This window comes from Podarcis gaigeae, assembly GCF_964106915.1.
Source record: "Podarcis gaigeae genome assembly, chromosome: 5".
Classification (NCBI taxonomy): Eukaryota; Metazoa; Chordata; class Lepidosauria; order Squamata; family Lacertidae; genus Podarcis; species Podarcis gaigeae.
In genome coordinates, this window is record NC_139681.1 from 47595672 (window position 1) to 47613499 (window position 17828).

A 17828-nucleotide genomic window follows, 5' to 3' on the forward strand; every position below is an offset into this window, starting at 1 on the left:
CCATTCTTCCAGTGTGGGTAGATCTTGAGTCTTCCAATTCTTGGCAATGAGTATCCTTGCTGCTGTTGTTGCGTACATAAAAAATGTTCGGTCCTTCTTTAACACCTTCTTGCCGACAATACCCAGGAGGAAGGCCTCTGGTTTCTTAGTGAAGGTATACTTAAATACCTTTTTCAACTCATTATATATCATTTCCCAGAAGGCCTTCACTTTAGGGCAAGTCCACCAGAGGTGAAAGAATGTTCCTTCACTTTCTTTACATTTCCAACATTTATTATCAGACGAATGGTATATTTTGGCAAGTTTAACTGGGGTCATGTACCATCTATATATCATTTTCATTACATTTTCCTTCAAAGCATTACATGCAGTGAAGTTCAGCCCAGTGGTCCACAACCTTTCCCAGTCCTCAAACATAATATTATGCCCAATATCCTGTGCCCACTTTATCATAGCAGATTTAACCATTTCGTCTTGTGTGTTCCATATTAACAGCAAGTTATACATTCTTGATAGTACCTTAGTCTTTGGTTCTAACAATTCTGTCTCCAACTTCGATTTCTCCACCTGGAACCCTAGTTTTTTGTCATTTTTAAAAACTTCTTTAATCTGGGCGTAATGTAACCAGTCTCGCACTTTACCCTCCATTTTCTCCAAACTCTGCAATTTCCAATTGTCACCGTCTTTTTCTAATATTTCCCAATATTTTGGCCATTTGGCCTCCATATTGGGTCTTTTTCGGGCCTTGGCTTCCAGAGGGGACAGCCACCTCGGAGTTTTGTTTTCCAATAAGTCTTTGTATTTTGTCCAGACATTGAATACTGCTTTCCTGACAATATGGTTCTTAAAGGCCTTATTGATCTTAACTTTGTCATACCATAAGTATGCATGCCAGCCAAAAGCATTGTTAAAACCTTCCAAGTCCAACACATCAGTGTCTTCAAGAAGTAGCCAGTCTTTTAGCCAGCAGAAAGCTGCGGCTTCATAGTACAGTTTTAAGTCTGGCAGGGCGAAGCCCCCTCTTTCTTTCGCGTCAGTTAATATCTTAAACTTAATTCTGGGCTTTTTGCCCTGCCAGACAAATTTAGAGATATCTCTCTGCCACTTCCGGAAACACTCCGTCTTGTCCACAATTTGCAATGTTTGAAACAAAAACAACATCTTTGGCAATACATTCATCTTAATAGCAGCAATTCGGCCTAACAAAGAAAGCTTCAATTTTGTCCAACTGTCCAAGTCTCTCTTAATTTCAGACCAACATTTTTCATAATTATCCTTAAATAGACTCAGATTTTTTGCTGTTATGTTTACCCCTAGGTACTTTACTTTTTTAACCACAGTTAGTTCTGTTTCTCTCTGAAACCGTTCTGACTCTGTATCTGTCAAGTTTTTCCCCAACACCTTAGTTTTCTGTTTGTTTAGTTTAAATCCCGCCACCCGACCAAAGTCTTGAATCAGTTGTAATACTCTTTTTGTACTAGATTCTGGCTCCTGCAAAGTCAAGACTAGGTCATCTGCAAAGACTTTAAGTTTATATTGTTTCTCTCCGACCTGAATCCCTTGCACCAACCGGTCCCCTCTAATCCTATTCAAGAGCACCTCCAGAACTGAAATAAATAACAGAGGGGAAATCGGGCAGCCTTGTCGTGTACCTTTTTCAATTTTAAACTCTTCTGTAACCACATTGTTAACTATCAGTTTTGCCTTCTGTTCTGAGTATATTGCATCAATCCCATTCTCAAAACCCCGTCCCACTCCCATTTCTTTTAAATTTCCCTTCATAAATTTCCAAGAGATATTGTCAAAGGCCTTCTCCGCATCTATAAAAATTAACACTGCTTTTGTATTTATGTTTGTCTGCAAAAGTTCCAAAATGTCAATAATGTTCCTTGTGTTGGCAAACATATGTCTACCTGGGAGAAAGCCTGCCTGATCTTTATGAATTACTTCATTTAAAACTCTTAATCAGGAGATTATTAAGAAGGCCCAAAAAGTTTTGAAGGACTACTTTGAGATAAACATGAGCACTACGGTGGAAAAAAGAATCATTTGGGACGCAAGCAAAGCTGTGATGAGGGGGTTCTTGATACAACAGAATGCTGCAAAAAAAAAAAAAGAACACAAAATGAGAGGAAAGACAAGATCTTGGAGAAAATTAAAGAGTCAGAGAAGAAGTTAAGATCGAATCCGAAGTCACAGCCGATTCTGAGAGAAATTAAACTCCATCAGGCACAATATTCTAAACTGATGAACCAGGAAATAGAATGGAAGATCAAACTAATGAAACAAAAAACTTTTGAATCAGCAAATAAATGTGGGAAACTGCTGGCTTGGCAGTTGAAGAAGAGACAAAAGTTAAATGTAGTCACAAATTTGGAAATTGAAGGAAGAAACATTCAGAACCCCGTGGAGATTAGAAAGTGTTTTCAGAAATATTTCAAAAAATTATATACTCAAGGGCCGCAGAATGAGGCTGAGATTAAACAATTTTTGGAAAAAAATGGACTTAAAAAACTTTCACAAGAAAATAGATCACTCCTGAACAGCAAAATAACACGACAAGAGATTGAACAAGCCATTCAGAACATGAAATTGGGCAAATCTCCAGGGCCAGACGGCCTGACCTCCAAGTATTATAAGACATTAAAAGATTATTTGATACAACCATTGATGGAGGTCAGTAACGAAATTATGGAGGGAAAGAAGGCGCCGGAATCGTGGAAGGAAGCTTTCATCACATTGATACCAAAATAGGAAATTGAGAAGACACAACTCAAGAACTATCGTCCCATCTCCCTTTTAAATGTGGATTACAAAATATTCGCAGATATTTTGGCAAGCAGACTTAAAAGAGTTTTAAATGAAGTAATTCATAAAGATCAGGCAGGCTTTCTCCCAGGTAGACATATGTTTGCCAACACAAGGAACATCATTGACATTTTAAAACAAAACAAAATTCCTTCCAGTAGCACCTTAAAGACCAACTAAGTTAGTTCTTGGTATGAGTTTTCGTGTGCATGCACACTTCTTCAGATACACTGAAACAGAAGTTACCAGACCCTTCTATATAGTGAGAAGGTGGGGGGGGGGGGTATTACAACCTCTCCTGGACAATGACAGTTCTCTTTCTCAAGCTCTGGGAGGAAGACCTTTCATTGCCTACAGACAGCCACCCAATCTTAAACAACTCCTAACCCACAATAATATTACAACCAGACTTAACACGGACACTGGCACCAGAGCCTGCAATAAACCCAGATGCCAACTTTGCTGCCACATACACCCGGACAACACCATTACTGGCCCTAACAACATCACACATACCATCTCGGGACTATTTAATTGCTCATCGTCTAACATTGTGTATGCCATCAAATGCCAACAGTGTCCTTCAGCTCTCTATATTGGACAAACAGGCCAAACCTTACGCCAAAGAATAAACGGACATAAATCTGACATCAGGAATCACAAGACAGAGAAACCAGAAGGAGAACACTTCAATCTCCCAGGACATTCTATACAAGATCTCAAAGTAGCTGTTTTACTACAAAGGAATTTCAAAAATAGACTGGAAAGAGAAGCTGCTGAATTGCAACTTATTACCAAACTTAAAACCATGGAGAGACCTGGTCTGAACAAAGACATTGGATTCTTATCTCATTATACATGACAAAGCCATTTTTCACCTTCTCACCCCTTGCTTTTTCCTGTAAGACCTATTGCAGTCGTTAAGAGTCGTCAACAGGCTCATCACAGCTATCTGCCAATCACCCATTCCCACCACCCTTCTGAGTAATACCCCTCCCCACCTTCTCACTATATAGAAGGGTCTGGTATCTTCTGTTTCAGTGTATCTGAAGAAGTGTGCATGCACATGAAAGCTCATACCAAGAACTAACTTAGTTGGTCTTTAAGGTGCTACTGGAAGGAATTTTTTTTGGTTGAAGGTAGACTTGCTCCTAGGTGAGAGGCTGGAGCATCTGCAGGTTTGATAGTTGGAGATGTGATTTAACCCGGCTCCCTAGCGAGAGATGGAATGCTGGGGGGGGGGGCACATCTGTATTAAAAGTAGGAATACAGCTCACAAAGGTATACCCAGTGTGACTGGTGGGTTTGGGGTGATTTGCTCTTTTATAGTATAGTCTTCTGTTTCTTCCCTTTTTTGCATTAATATTCTGTTCACTATTGGGGGGGCCTTTGCCCCCCCCCCATGGTATATAAATAAACTAGAACAGAACTAGCAGCTTATTGAAAGAACACTTTCTACTCTCTACCATTACCTTTGCATCTGTCTGGGAAAGAATGACTCTGACACAGTATATGCTTTTCAAGGGTGCAGTCAGTGCTCATTATTTACGGGTGTTGTGAACAGATAAATCAGTGGTCAAGCGGTCCAGAGTGATTCATAGAAACCTCTGGGGTTAGATGCCAGGAACCTCCTGGCACCCATTCTATTGGGGCTGACTACGTAGCTTTGTAATTATAGGGAAGGAGTTGATATTTCAACATGTCTACGTTTACTCTCTGGGGAATGTAGCCGTGAATATTATGTCCATTAAGTTATGCAGCAGTCACTGATCTGTCACTTTGGCTGAGGTTTCTTTCTAACATGAGCTTAGTATTCTGGGCCCGTTCTCAGAACCATTTTTGAACATGCTACAGTGGTACCTTGGGTTAAGTACTGTACTGAATTCGTTCCAGAGGTCCGTACTTAACCTGAAACTGTTCTTAACCTGAAGCACCACTTTAGCTAATGGAGCCCCCTGCTGCTGCCACGCCGCGCCAGAGCACAATTTCTGTTCTCATCCTGAAGCAAAGTTCTTAACCCAAGGTACTATTTCTGGGTTAGCGGAGTCTGTAACCTGAAGCATATGTAACCCGAGGTACCACTGTATTTGAAAAACTATGTATGCTAACTCCCGTCAAGCACCATGGCATGTTGCTTGTAATAACCATTGCCCCAACCAGAATCTGACATTAGTAGGCTTTGGAAAACGTTATTTTCCATGCAGTTTCCAATATGCAGTGCTTTTTTTTGTTAAAGAAAAGAGGTGCCATTACCTGAAACTTACTTTGCACACCTGAAGCCTGAGGAATGCAGGATTGATGATGGGCAGGGAGTTTGATCCTGCTCACTATCTCCCCCCCCCCCATCCCATGGGTCAACTTTGGCAGGTGGGTGGGAGCCCGCCCGGGACCCTGCCCTCACCTGTGAATCATGTTCTATAGCATCATTATGATGCATTCTTGAATTTATTATTCAGTAGGAGGTAAGTGAAGGGACGCGGGTGGTGCTGTGGGTTAAACCACAGAGCCAAGATCAGCGGTTCGAATCCCCGCGACAGGGTGAGCTCCCGTTGCTCGGTCCCTGCTCCTGCCCACCTAGCAGTTCGAAAACACGTCAAAGTGCAAGTAGATACGGTAAATAGGTACCGCTCCGGCGGGAAGGTAAACGACATTTCCGTGCGCTGCTCTGGTTCACCAGAAGCGGCTTAGTCATGCTGGCCACATGATGCGGAAGCTGTACGCCGGCTCCCTCGGCCAATAAAGCAAGATGAGCACCGCAACCCCAGAGTCGGCCACGACTGGACCTAATGGACAGGGGTCCCTTTACCTTTACCTTAGACAGGGGTCTGCAACCTTTAAGACAAAAAGAGCCACTAGGACCGAAGAAAAAACAACTGGGAGCCACAAAACAATTGCGACATTTAAAACAGTGGGGAGTGTCGGGGCACACAATGCGCCTCCTCCCCTCGCTAGTATCCGCCCCGGAGCCGCGGCAAAGGTGTAAAAGAGCCACATGTGGCTCCGGAGCCGCGGGTTGCTGACCCCTGCCTTAGGAGGTAAGTGATATATTATTAGGTGGCAACTGGCATTGTGCTTTTGCCTCCCAGAGCGATAATCTGTAATGCTTGTGTTTCAAAGCTGCATAATACAACTCAGTGTCAGAGACTGAATCAGTACAGAGTAAGGCCCTACCTGGGTGGAAGATGGGCAGGGAGAAGCGATGTCGCTGTTTGTCACTGCATAGTTGTAGATGGCGGTGGGCAAACGAGCCGGTTCTAAATCATGCTTAATGCTACCAGAGATATTTTTGCAGCCTGGACATTTTGTTGACTGGGGATTAGCTGTGTCATCTATGTGGTTTGGTGGGAATGCCTGAGAGTGCGGTTTGTGTAGGGAAGAGTGCTAAGGATGTATTTGGGAAAGGTTACAGGGGGAGCAGAGAAGTGTGGGCGCAGCTTCTATTTCAGTTATTTTGCTTAGCTGCTAATGATACTGTATATGTGCCATTTCACTATATGTTTGTGCTATTTGATGTTTATCTGTCATTTTTTAAATATTTAAAAGGATATTTCGTTGTCCTGTTCATCATGCTGCTTGACCTTCAATTGCAGTATCTGATGCTTTGCAATGTTCTACTGTATGTTTTAAAATAGGTTATAAAATATCAAGTGGCATATAAATGATGTAATTATACAATTAATCCTCACTATTACTAGTGCAACACACTGACTGGTCCAAATGCACGCTGGTTTTCAAATATGTTATTACACTTCTCCATTTGATAATATCAGTGTGGTGCTACCTTTAAGGGAGACATGAGGTGCAAAGTTATTCTGTTTATTGCTCCACGCAGCCGTTTCAGTGATTACTTTCATCTGACCCTTATCAGCGTCAAACCAGAAAGTTTACTTAAACTTAGTTCAACTTACAAACATGCGCCCCCACAGCCATGGACATGCTGATACACAGGCAGACAAATAAACATTTCTAAACATTCCTGGGTGGTGGGCGAAAGCTTTTTCTGAGAAACAGATCTGCAGACAGTGAGAACCCATCACACGCACAGGAAGTAGAGAGTCAATCTAAACATTGCAGTTTCCATAAGAACCAGAAAACCATCAACTGTCGTCAGAAAGAGGGCAATGTGCAGTTTAAGATGTCAATAGAGTAAACCTAGCTGTTTGTCTGCTGGCTGAACCTCATCTTTGCCCACAGCTCCAACTTACTGACATTTGAATTGTTATTGGAATGGGATGGACGTTCTCTTGAGAGTCGCTGCATTTCTGGGAATTCTCTCAATAGTATTATTGGTGGTGAAGTGGCATGTCCCAACAATTGCAGGTTGGCTTCCCAAAGAACTTATTGTTGCAACTTCCTGAGTTCTTGCGATAGCAGGTGTCTAAAAACTCATTTCCATGCAAATAGTTTGCGCTGGCGTTGCCAAATGTTATTGAGTTGTTGCTGTTTTTAAGCTCTAATTGAAATTTTTGAATGCTTTTGGCCAATATGTGTTTATGATGACAATGTTGCAAGGCACTTTACAATGTGAAAAAAGTCAAAAGGGGCTTAAAATCTAAAATATGCAATGCGGCAAACGGGGGCGGGGTGGGCGGGCTAAATAGAAAAGGAGTATGCATTTGTTTCCGTTAAATGATGTACGTAGCTTTGTTATAGCATTATGTATGGACTGATATGATGCGCCAAAGTCTTCATGGCTTTGCAGAGGAATCTGAAGATATGGCATCACACGGATCTTGTGCATTGGATAAGAAGTAGGCAGCAAGGGGGAAAGCTGGCATTGTTTACGGTGGAAATGCAACCTTTTTGAACCAGAGGGCACATTTGAAATCTGAGAGCGTGTTGTCGGTGCCAGTTATCAACCAACAGATAGCAGGGAAACCCATGGGAGGTGGAACTTGTCTAACATCTTCCCATCTAAAAGTGACTTTGCAGGTGAAGGCTGTTGAGTGGTGGTGAATAGGCTTGAATACCAAAACTCTGGAGACGCAACTTAGTGTCTTCCATAGACAAAAACCAAGTGTCTTTCATAGACTGTTGAATGTATTTGCTTTAATGCAAGCAGATGCTTCTCTTTGAAAGGAAGGTCAGTCTCTTGATTTAAAGGTCCACTAATCAAGCTGAGGTGAAAGGCCTTCCCACCCACCACCTACCTTGGTCTTTGAAGCATTCTTTGCACACCATCACTGGGAACATTAGGAAGGCCTTTGGTACACGATGGCATTTCTCTATGTGCCAGAGGCTCTGGCAGATCAAAGGACACATCGCTTCAAATAGTTTGTGGCTTATCAAATGCTTATCCTAGAACTACTGACCTCTCAATCATTTATTAACAAACCTCCATCCAACAACCTTTTGCCTCATGTTGTCTGGGGGGAAACCGTTTACATGGTTTGAACAGTTTATACAAAAAAGGACCCAGATTCTGACCTTCCTGGGTTCACCCAGTTTCCTTCTATTAAAGAAGATTAATTAAAGAAACAAGCCCAGTTTGCCTAAAATGTGTTTAAGATAGGAAAGCCCCAATTAGTATAATGACACAGAGCAAAAGTAATGATGCGGTTACCGGTTATGCATTCCTGGCGTGCTGTGAAGAAAACTGTCTCAGAAATCAAACTTAAGTGAAATATCTGACAGGAAGAGAGAAATTCTAGTAGTTATGCTACCAGGGCCCATTCATATGACCACCTTGTCAAACCCAGCATGTAGCAACATCTGAGTGTGCTACCATTGGCCATGGTACTTTCTTTGTTTTCAAACTGAAGAGAAAGAACTCAGCTTGTGAAAAAGACCAAGGAGGAATCTAGACACATTTTAAAGAAAATGTTGTAAAAATGCTTTTTAATTTTTTTTAGAAAAATATCTTGAATTTGCCATAACTCACCATCGCCATCTAGTGTCACATTTGTATAATGCACTTTACAACACACTTAAAATGTTTTATTTGCAGCTGTGTAGCTGAGACCCAAGTTTTTAAAAGTAACTACTTTAGTGTGCTACTTCATAGCTAGTAGCTGAACTGTACAGTTAAATGGCTGCATATGTCTTTTTTTTGTAAACCTTTTGGGTTTGTTTGTTTTTTGCAATCAAGCAGTGTATAAATATTGTGAGATTAAACAAATAAATGAATTATGTTCAAGTCTTCTCCATATGCTTAGGTCTTCTGCAAGGAGCAGGGACTTATTGGTGGTGGTGCTGTTATTATGGACTTTGCTTTCCAGGGACGGAATTGGTTTATTAGAGAACCACTTGGCTTGTTATCTTTGGCCTTCAGACTCTTGCATTTAGAAAGGCCTCTGGGGATAATGGGCTGAGACAGCTGGTTGATTGTAGTGCTGCCATTCTGACAGCTGTGATTTCAGGGTGTTTGTTCTATTGCTTTGTATTGGTTCTTGTGCCTTTAAATGGATTTTAACTGGTTTTGCAGTACATAATTTTTCTCCTGGTCAAAAGTTGAGAAATCAATTGGAAATAAAAATATATTAGATTAAATTTAAAGGGTTCATCTCATTGATGGTGGTTAAATGTGTATTAAATTAAGCTGTTGCTATAGGCCTGTATATTTTCAATGCAAAGCACTTAATTAGAAATATGCATGGATGGGCATTGGTCTAATCACAAAACTAATGACCTAGTCCGCTCAGAATCTCCAGTCTTTGTTCATGTGGTAGAGTCTGTTTTGGATTGTAGCCATCATTTCCATCTCTGGCTTAACTGGATAATTTATATCTCCATATGCAGCAGGCTGCAAAGACAGACATATCATGTTCTATAGTGGCATTCACATTATCGCTTTTAGTGGACTGTCAGTTGTCATTGCCATTAGAAACCCTAATTTTTCATGGCCATATAATTTGATGTTTTGAATTACACGGGGCTTAGGCTCTTTATTTCCCCAAAGCATGACAGTTCCTGAATTAAGCTACCTCATATTAGGAGGACTTTTTAAAAAAGAAACAAGCCGTGAAATAGGAGGCTTGTTTTAAAAGATTATTTTAAATAATCTTTGGGTCCCCCCCCCCCTTTCTTTTTTACTTGCAGGGCAAAATAAAGCAGGGCAAAATGAAGGCAGGGTTCATGCTTGCTAGTAGAGGTTTAAAGGGTTCAAACTATCCTAAACATCTTTGCAGAAGCTTAAGAAAAGCTTGGCCTTTCACTCAATATGAAAAAACCCCAAGGTGCTGCACTAACAAGCACAAAACAATCCCTCTGCAGTGCCACAAATCCAGCTTAATGATGTAACGTTGGAAAGTGTTGGTCAGTTTTCCTACCTGGACTGTTATCTTTCCACAAGGGCAAATATTGATGCTGAAATCCAGCATCGCCTGAGCTCTGCGAGTGCAGCTTTCTCCTGATTGAATCACAGAGTGTTTGAGGACCAGGACATTCTTAGGGAAACCAAAATGCTTGTTTACAAAGCTATTGCAGTATAAGGCACGCTTGGCAACTCTCACCCAGAAACCTATGTCCCCACTGTGGAAGAATGCATGGATCCAGAACTGGCCTCCACAGTCACTCACAGACACACACACCGTTAAGACCATATTCATGGAAGACAATCTTACTGAGCCAGAAGTGATCGCCAAAGAAGAAGACGGGTGGGGTGGGGATTTTTGGGGGCCCAAGACTGCCCTGACCATTGGCCCATACTCCAGGAACCACATGTCTGCAGTGAGAGTGGCTAACTCATAGTCTTACACATACAACACACATACAAAGACACACAGCTCTCTCTGCTTATCAAATGATCAATCTGATAACCAGGAAGGTAATGGTGTGCCTTCCCACCATGGCCTGGGCTACCAGGAGAGGTTTAAACATTCCTATACAAATTTAATTAATTAATTATCCCTGCCCACCTCAGCAGTACCTATTTAAACCTCCTGGCCCTTTGCCACTGTTGTCAAAAAGATCAGTGGGATCTTGCAGGAAGAAGAAGAAAAATCTGGGATTTGCAGGTAAGTAATCCTCCCCTTGGATCGAACCATGAGTTGTATCGAAGGCTTTTCCATTTATGTCAACCATTTATGTTCATGTTTTGCTAACCGCTCCTATCCACTGTGGCCCCTTGCAACACCTCCCCCCACCCAAAGCTGCTGCTGAGAGTTGGGGCACCCTCTGTACAGGAAATGATGCAGAGGGCTCCAATATCTAGGATCTCGAGTAGGGGGTCAGAGAAAACTGGGTGTGAGAGCAAAGCTGCCATTAAATACAATCCTCTGTTGCTTTAGCAGCTCTGGGGTTGGATATGGGCATCAGTCCCACCAACGGCAGAAAAGGGGAGAGGTCTTCTGCTGATTCTCCCCACCCCAACTGCCAGCAGGATCACTCCACTGGGGTTTGTGGCTAGACAAAGCCTTTCTGTCAATGGAAGGTGAAGTCCTTTGTGTTTTTAGACATTTTTAAATTATTTTAGAGTCACCACAACAAGCATTCCAGTACTCAAAGGCTGAATCCCCTGGCAAGTTCTCATTATGTAAACCCTATGAAATTAATAGGAATGGCACAAGGGTAAAGTAGCAGGTCTTAGCAAGACCCCATTTACCAGAACTCCCTAGTTTTTGCTCTTGGTGTTTAACAACAAGAAGCATCTCTCAAAGTTAATTAGCTAACTGCCATCTGTTGGCAGAAGAATAGCCAAACTTTCAAAGCTCAGCCTTTTCTTCGGGCACATGACATCTTCTGTCTGGGAAAAAACGCAACACCTCAGATTTAATGACCTAAACATACAGAACGGGTAGATTAATTAACAGTGCAAACACTTCACTCATCTTTCAGGTAGATGACATTGTAATGATGTGCAAAAGACTTGTTAAGGTATTATCAAGACTGCAATATTTTCATTGCTTAATGAACCTGGTTACCTATACAGATTCAGGTGTGCATGAATTTAATTAACCACATGCTATCATTTCCACCTGAAAAAAGCAGTGGTGTGAGGTTTGCAAGATTACATTCACTCAATGTTGCAGATAAAGATGGTGAATGATATATAAAAAACCTCTGGCACAGGAACGAGTCTTCTTATAGTGTGCAAAGTGCCATGCACATTGAAGGCTTTTTATAAGTAAAAAAGAACAATCAAGTGGTATATGATCCATTCCTGGGCCCTGGTACCAGAACAAAGAAACAATCAAGTTGTATATAAATTTAAACAAACAAACAAACAAACAGCGGTTCCCAGATGGACCACCATCCAAACAGTGGCCAGATCCAAATCTGCTTAGCTTCAACAAAGTGACTACATCATGTGCCTTTAAACCACACTGACATTTTTGTTGACTTTGTTGAAATCTCCAGCAATTGGTAAATTTGAAAATTAAAGACAGAGGCCAGCAGACCTTTCAAAACTATGATTATTATGATGATGATTATTAGATTAAATTAAACTTGTTAGCCGCTTTCCACCCAAAGGTGCTTTGTGAGCTGTTGTGCAAACTGAAATGCTATTGATGGTCTACTACATGCTATCAAATTGCAAAGGCCATAGCCATTTTCACCTGCTTGCCTAGCCAAACGCAAAGGTCCTAGCATTCAGGCAGGGGGGATTCTGGAGAAAGTATATTTATGATGTGTGTTGTGCCAAAAGGATCTCTCTCTTTTTAGTGTATGCCAAGGGTAGGCAACCTAAGGCCCGGGGGCCAGATGCGGCCCAAATGCCTTCTAAATCCAGCCCACGGATGGTCCGAGAATCAGCGTGTTTTTACATGAGTAGAATGTGTGCTTTTATTTAAAATGCATCTCTCGGTTATTTATGGGGCACAAGAATTCGTTCAATTTTTTTTCCAAAATATAGTCTGGCCCACCATATGGTCTGAGGGAGGGTGGACCGGCCCATGGCTGAAAAAGGTTGCTGACCCCTGGTGTATGCTGACCATGATCTAGAGCCATGTGCACACAGTGGCTCCCTGTTTTCTAAGAAGAGAAACAGTGGGAAATAAAATTACACTGTGCTCATTTTGAGATGATAATAGGAAGCAAGGCAGCATGGGCCTTTTGGCCAGTGACTAGGCTATGACTAGGCTATGACTATAACTGAGCTGCAGGACAGTGAACATTTACCTGGGAGTAAGCCCCATTAACGAATGTGGGGCTTACTTCTGAGTAACCACGCATGGGACTGCGTTGCAAGTATAAACAGCCCAGCATGTTTCGATGGGGTTCTTTAACTACTTATTAACTAAAATATATTCCCTGTTGCTCATATTTATTAAGCGCTGCATGACAGATGACATCATCCTCCCTTAGAAACCTGTAATTTAGAAAACACAAAACATAACTGCAAGGGAAGAAAAAGAGAACATGGTTGGGGTAGAAATTGTAGCAAAAGAAAAAAGACTTCAAGGACAGCCAAAGAATATAATACCATGGTGAATTGTTTGTATTTCATTGACTTTTACACCTGGGACATTGTCTTTGCAGAGTCTCAAAGAACTCTGACACTGTTTGTTTTTATTCAATGGGGGGGGGGGGATTGTACACTGCTCAAGAAATTGCCATGCAGTTTTCAAGCAAAGCCTTTTCATCCAATGATTTGTCTAATCTACTTTTAATGCTGCCCAAATTGGTGGCCATCAAACAAATAAAAGGTTGTGCCAACAGCTTCCATTATGTACAAAAGGAAGCAATCCTTTGCTCAGATCTGCCAGGGTTGGAGACTTACACTGACATACTAGCCCAGCTGAGGCAGGAACTAACAATTTGAACCAGGGATCCAGTGGGTCTCCAGTTCAGATGATTAATTCTCTGCTTCAGCTGGGCTAGTATGTCAGGGTAGGGCCCCAACCCCAGCCCAGCCAGAGATCTTCTACCACAAGTCCGCCATTCTGGCTCAGCTGGGTTTCAGCTGGCTGAGCTGAGACTGGAGGATCATAAGCCATTTTAAGCCCTGAGAAAAGGATGGGGACAGGATGCTAGATTTGATGGTCATTTGGTCACATCCAGCACGGCTCTCTTTACATTGTTGTTACGAGAAAGTCCAATTGAACAAACCAAAGTTTACTTCTGAGTGGGCATGTATAGAATTGCACTGCAAATGATATACTGCATTCTTTACCATCCAATATGGAAAGCTGTGGCTTTGCACAGGAATGCTAAGAACAAAAAACATGCCAAAGCTCCCCAGGCACATATGGCAAATATGCTGTTCGCGTTCATCTGCACTCAGCTCACCTTTAATCTCTGACAACTGCCTGCAGTCAGAGTGACCTTAAAGCATAGTATTCTGAAAGGTGCCTGTTTGCCTGCCTATAAACAACACCTGGAGAGCAGAGAATCCCAGCAGCTGCCTCTGCCTCTTTATAGCTTTATTATCTTTTATAATACTGAAAACATTACTGCTGAAGCCAGTCTGCAATCTCTGGTGGGTTTTGCAGATGGCTAGCAGTTGCATGTGCAACTTTTACAACTGTCATCAGAGCACAAAGAACAAATACAATCATAGGCACTTGCTGTTCTTATGTAACTGTGTTTTGGTTCAGGAATTGTTTCCGTGTTACCATTTCGGTATCAGTTGGGGCAAGGGATGACCTAGATTTGCAATACGCTCAGGAATTGCTCTCTACAGAAACCCCATCAAGTTTTGCTTTATTGTGAACTCTGTCTTGGTGGTTAGATGAAGGATAACCTCTGTAATCCTCAGTAACTGGTATTCAGAGTATACCTGTACTGAGCTATTATAGCCATCATGGCTAGTAGCCACTGGCAAGAGTTACTCTCCATTAATTTGTCCAACCAAGTTTGTGGCCTTTGCTATATCCTATGGTAGCAATTCCATACAGGGCCGTCTTTTCCATTTGGCTGAGTGGCGCCATGCACCACGGTGCCTGCCCAGCAGGGGCGCCCAGCAGCGGGTCCGCTGCCCTCCACCGACTTGGGAGTCTCCTTGGGTCTCCTCGGAGGAGGAGGAGCCACGCCGAAAGCCCCACAGAGCAGAGTCTGCTGCTGACCATAGGCAGGGAGAGGATGGGAAGGAGGCAAGTGGAGGCGGGAGGGAAGGAGAGAAGCAAAAGCTCCCTCAACTCAGGATCCAAACCCTGGAACCTACAGTGTTAAAAAAAGTGATCCCCTGTGTGCTCCTGATTTTGCTCTGCCCCCCCACCCCGTTGCTTTGTCCCATTTGTCCCATTTCCGCTGCGGGGCTGCTGTGAAAGCCTCTATTCCCTGCGTCTGCAGCTGAGTGTAGTGGATTTCAGATTTTAATTATTTTAAAATATGTTTGCACATTGTTTTAAGGTCCACCTTATCAAAGCAAAGGATTAAGGTGTTAGGAGAACCTTAGAATGTGAGGAAAAAATATACCATACAATGTACCGTATCAAACTATTTAACATGAATAACGCAGGTATTCTGAATTTAAAAAGGAATCAACATTGTTAAAAACAAGGTGTTACATAATATGATAGTTGTTTAAGTGTGGTGGACACATGGCTACCCTGAGATTAATCCCCACTGAGGCATATATCTTACAAATAACAAGTAAGAGTTCAGGTGGTAGCACTGCAGACTGCAATGGGTTGGAGAAGGAGAGGAAGAAGAACCTTCATGTGGAAAACTAGCACACCAGAGAAGATATTAGGCTGACAAATATATTGAAGGATGGGGACAAATAGAGCAAATTTATGGGCATGGGGGAGGGGGGAACAAAGAGAAAACTGATTTCGTGCTTTTGCATTTTAAAGATGTAAATGTTTAAACTGTGCTTTAATACCACTGTTGCCTCCTAAGGAAAGTAAGGTGCCTTTGTTAACTGCCCTCAGTTGTCCTGCATTCTCAGAGTGCTGCAGCCAGATGATGGCTCTGGGGACTCAACTGGAATAGCATCACTTCCACTGTTGACAATGCACTAAGTCATTTTAATGGGTAAAATAGGCCTTTCTCCCATGCCGAGGTCTCACTCTCTTCACCTCAGCCTCTGACTGGCACCTGACTTCATCAATTGGCCATTTTTCTTTGCAAACCACGCATGGAATGCTTACTCTGACTGCAGCATAAAACTTCCCAGAACAAAGTGACCAACAGTGTCAGCACGTTTTTTAATGAGCAAAGCCCCAGAGTCCCTTCTTTGAATAGTTTATGAGCAAGTCAGAGTTTCTAATAAATGATTATCCTTTAAAATACAAAAAGCCGCCCTGTGGTGTAGAAGTCAGGTTACATAGAACTACAAACACCTCAAAAATGGAAAATGTTTATTGCTCCAGAATGTGTACCAGTGCAAATCTGTCCACAAAACATCTCCAATTACTCCTTTGCCTCAGTACTAACTATATATCTATATATATATACACACACACATATATATAAATACACACACACATACAGTGGTACCTAGGGTTACGAACTTAATTCATTCCGGAGGTCCGTTCTTAACCCAAAACCGTTCTTAACCTGAGGTGCGCTTTCGCTAATGGGGCTTCCCACCGCTGCCACAGCGCAATTTCCGTTCTCATCCTGGGGCAGAGTTCACAACCCAAGGTAACTACTTCCGGGTTAGCGGAGTTTGTAACCCGAAGCGTTTGTAACCCGAGGTACCACTGTGTGTGTGTGTAATATCTCAGCATATTTCAAGAATATCAACATATCAGGGTGGGGAATCAAAATGACAGCCAGAAAAATCCACACAACCACAACTTGCTTTGCCACACTTTTTGAGAATCAGAGTCGTGCCATCAGCAAGATGCGGAGTCAGCTGATTGGTGCTGATGACACTCCTTTAAAGGGGCTCACTCTGTGTGCTATTAGCTGACCAGCACTGAAAACAAGCCCTTTGGGAGTTGTCACCTGATGTCATAATGGCATGAAGCGATCAACGGGTAGGCAGCTCCACCCACCCATCAAAGTTGCCCCATGGAGGGGTAAGGATCTGGCATGTTGGCTGCATCCAGTTCCCTGCTCCTGAGGTAGAATGTAGTCATCATGGCTAGTAGTCATTGATAGCCATATCCTCCATAAATATCCTCTTAAATACCCTCCCTTATCTAGCCCTCTTAAAAACTATAAGAATTTAAGTCTATATCCATTTTAAAAGTGAAACAAAAGATGTATTTGTTTTACTTCTTGAAAGAAAAATCAAGCATCTACTCAAGGGGGACCTGCAATCTCAAACTCAAGTAGTTTTCAGGTACCCATGTTTGGATATATAGTAGGTAATGATTGCCCCCACTGCTCTGCCGGCATACGTCTCCATTTGTTGCTTATTGTATCATTAATTTGAGCTGAAGCGTTTCTTTTCCCTTTTCCCTTTTGTGTGTTTTTTTCTTTTGAGGATTACCCCCCTTTCCTGAATAAATTTTCAATAAAAATCAATTAAAACTTTACCAAAACCCCAAAAAGCAAATATTGCACTTATAATACATTAATGCGTATTCATTCCCCTCAGTATTTACATAATGCCATTGCAGCAGAATTTGCTTTTCCTTATCACAGAATCGAGTGTTTTTGGCACGGACATCCAGCTCTGCCTATAGCTGTCTATCAAGATTTAATTCCCAGCAACTAATACTAATTTGGAGCACAATGAATGTGCCTATAGGTGCAAAGATGGGATATAAATAGACTTATAATAATAATAAAAAACCTAATTAGCTTCTCAAAACAAAAACCAACTTTATCCTACACAGCTGAAAGTGGTGCTTTCATAATTTGGAATTTTGCTTCAACCTGATTCCTGTAGGAACCTGCCTGAACGTAAAAATGGATCCCTTTTAATAACCACTTTGTCTAGGCTTCCTGTCTCCTCTGTCATGAAATGACTAATTGCTAATTTCCAAACCTTTGAATGATTCCCAGTGCATCCCACTCACTAACTATGAGGCTGGTACACTACACATATACACTGTGGGCTTCCAACAAACTCTTTACTCACTGTAAAAGACACCTGTGTTAGTTGTGGTTTCTCGTAATCCTGCAGTTTCTTCTTTACATGTCATAGAACATTTCTTCTGTACAGTGGGACCCTTGTCAAAAAAAGGTTTTGTGTTTTTTTTTAATCTCAAAGTATCTTCCGCTTCTTTATTGTCTACACC

General features: G+C 41.9%; 1 long non-coding RNA gene across 2 annotated transcripts in view; it reads left to right on the top strand.

Annotated features, from left to right (window-relative positions):
- Positions 1–6842: 6842 nt before the first annotated feature.
- Positions 6843–17828, top strand: part of LOC310845812 — a 38075-nt gene continuing 27089 nt past the window's right edge. For both annotated transcript variants that reach the window (XR_014564964.1, XR_014564965.1), the window contains exon 1: positions 6843–7128. This is a non-coding gene — a long non-coding RNA (uncharacterized lncRNA). The remainder of the gene's footprint in view (positions 7129–17828) is intronic.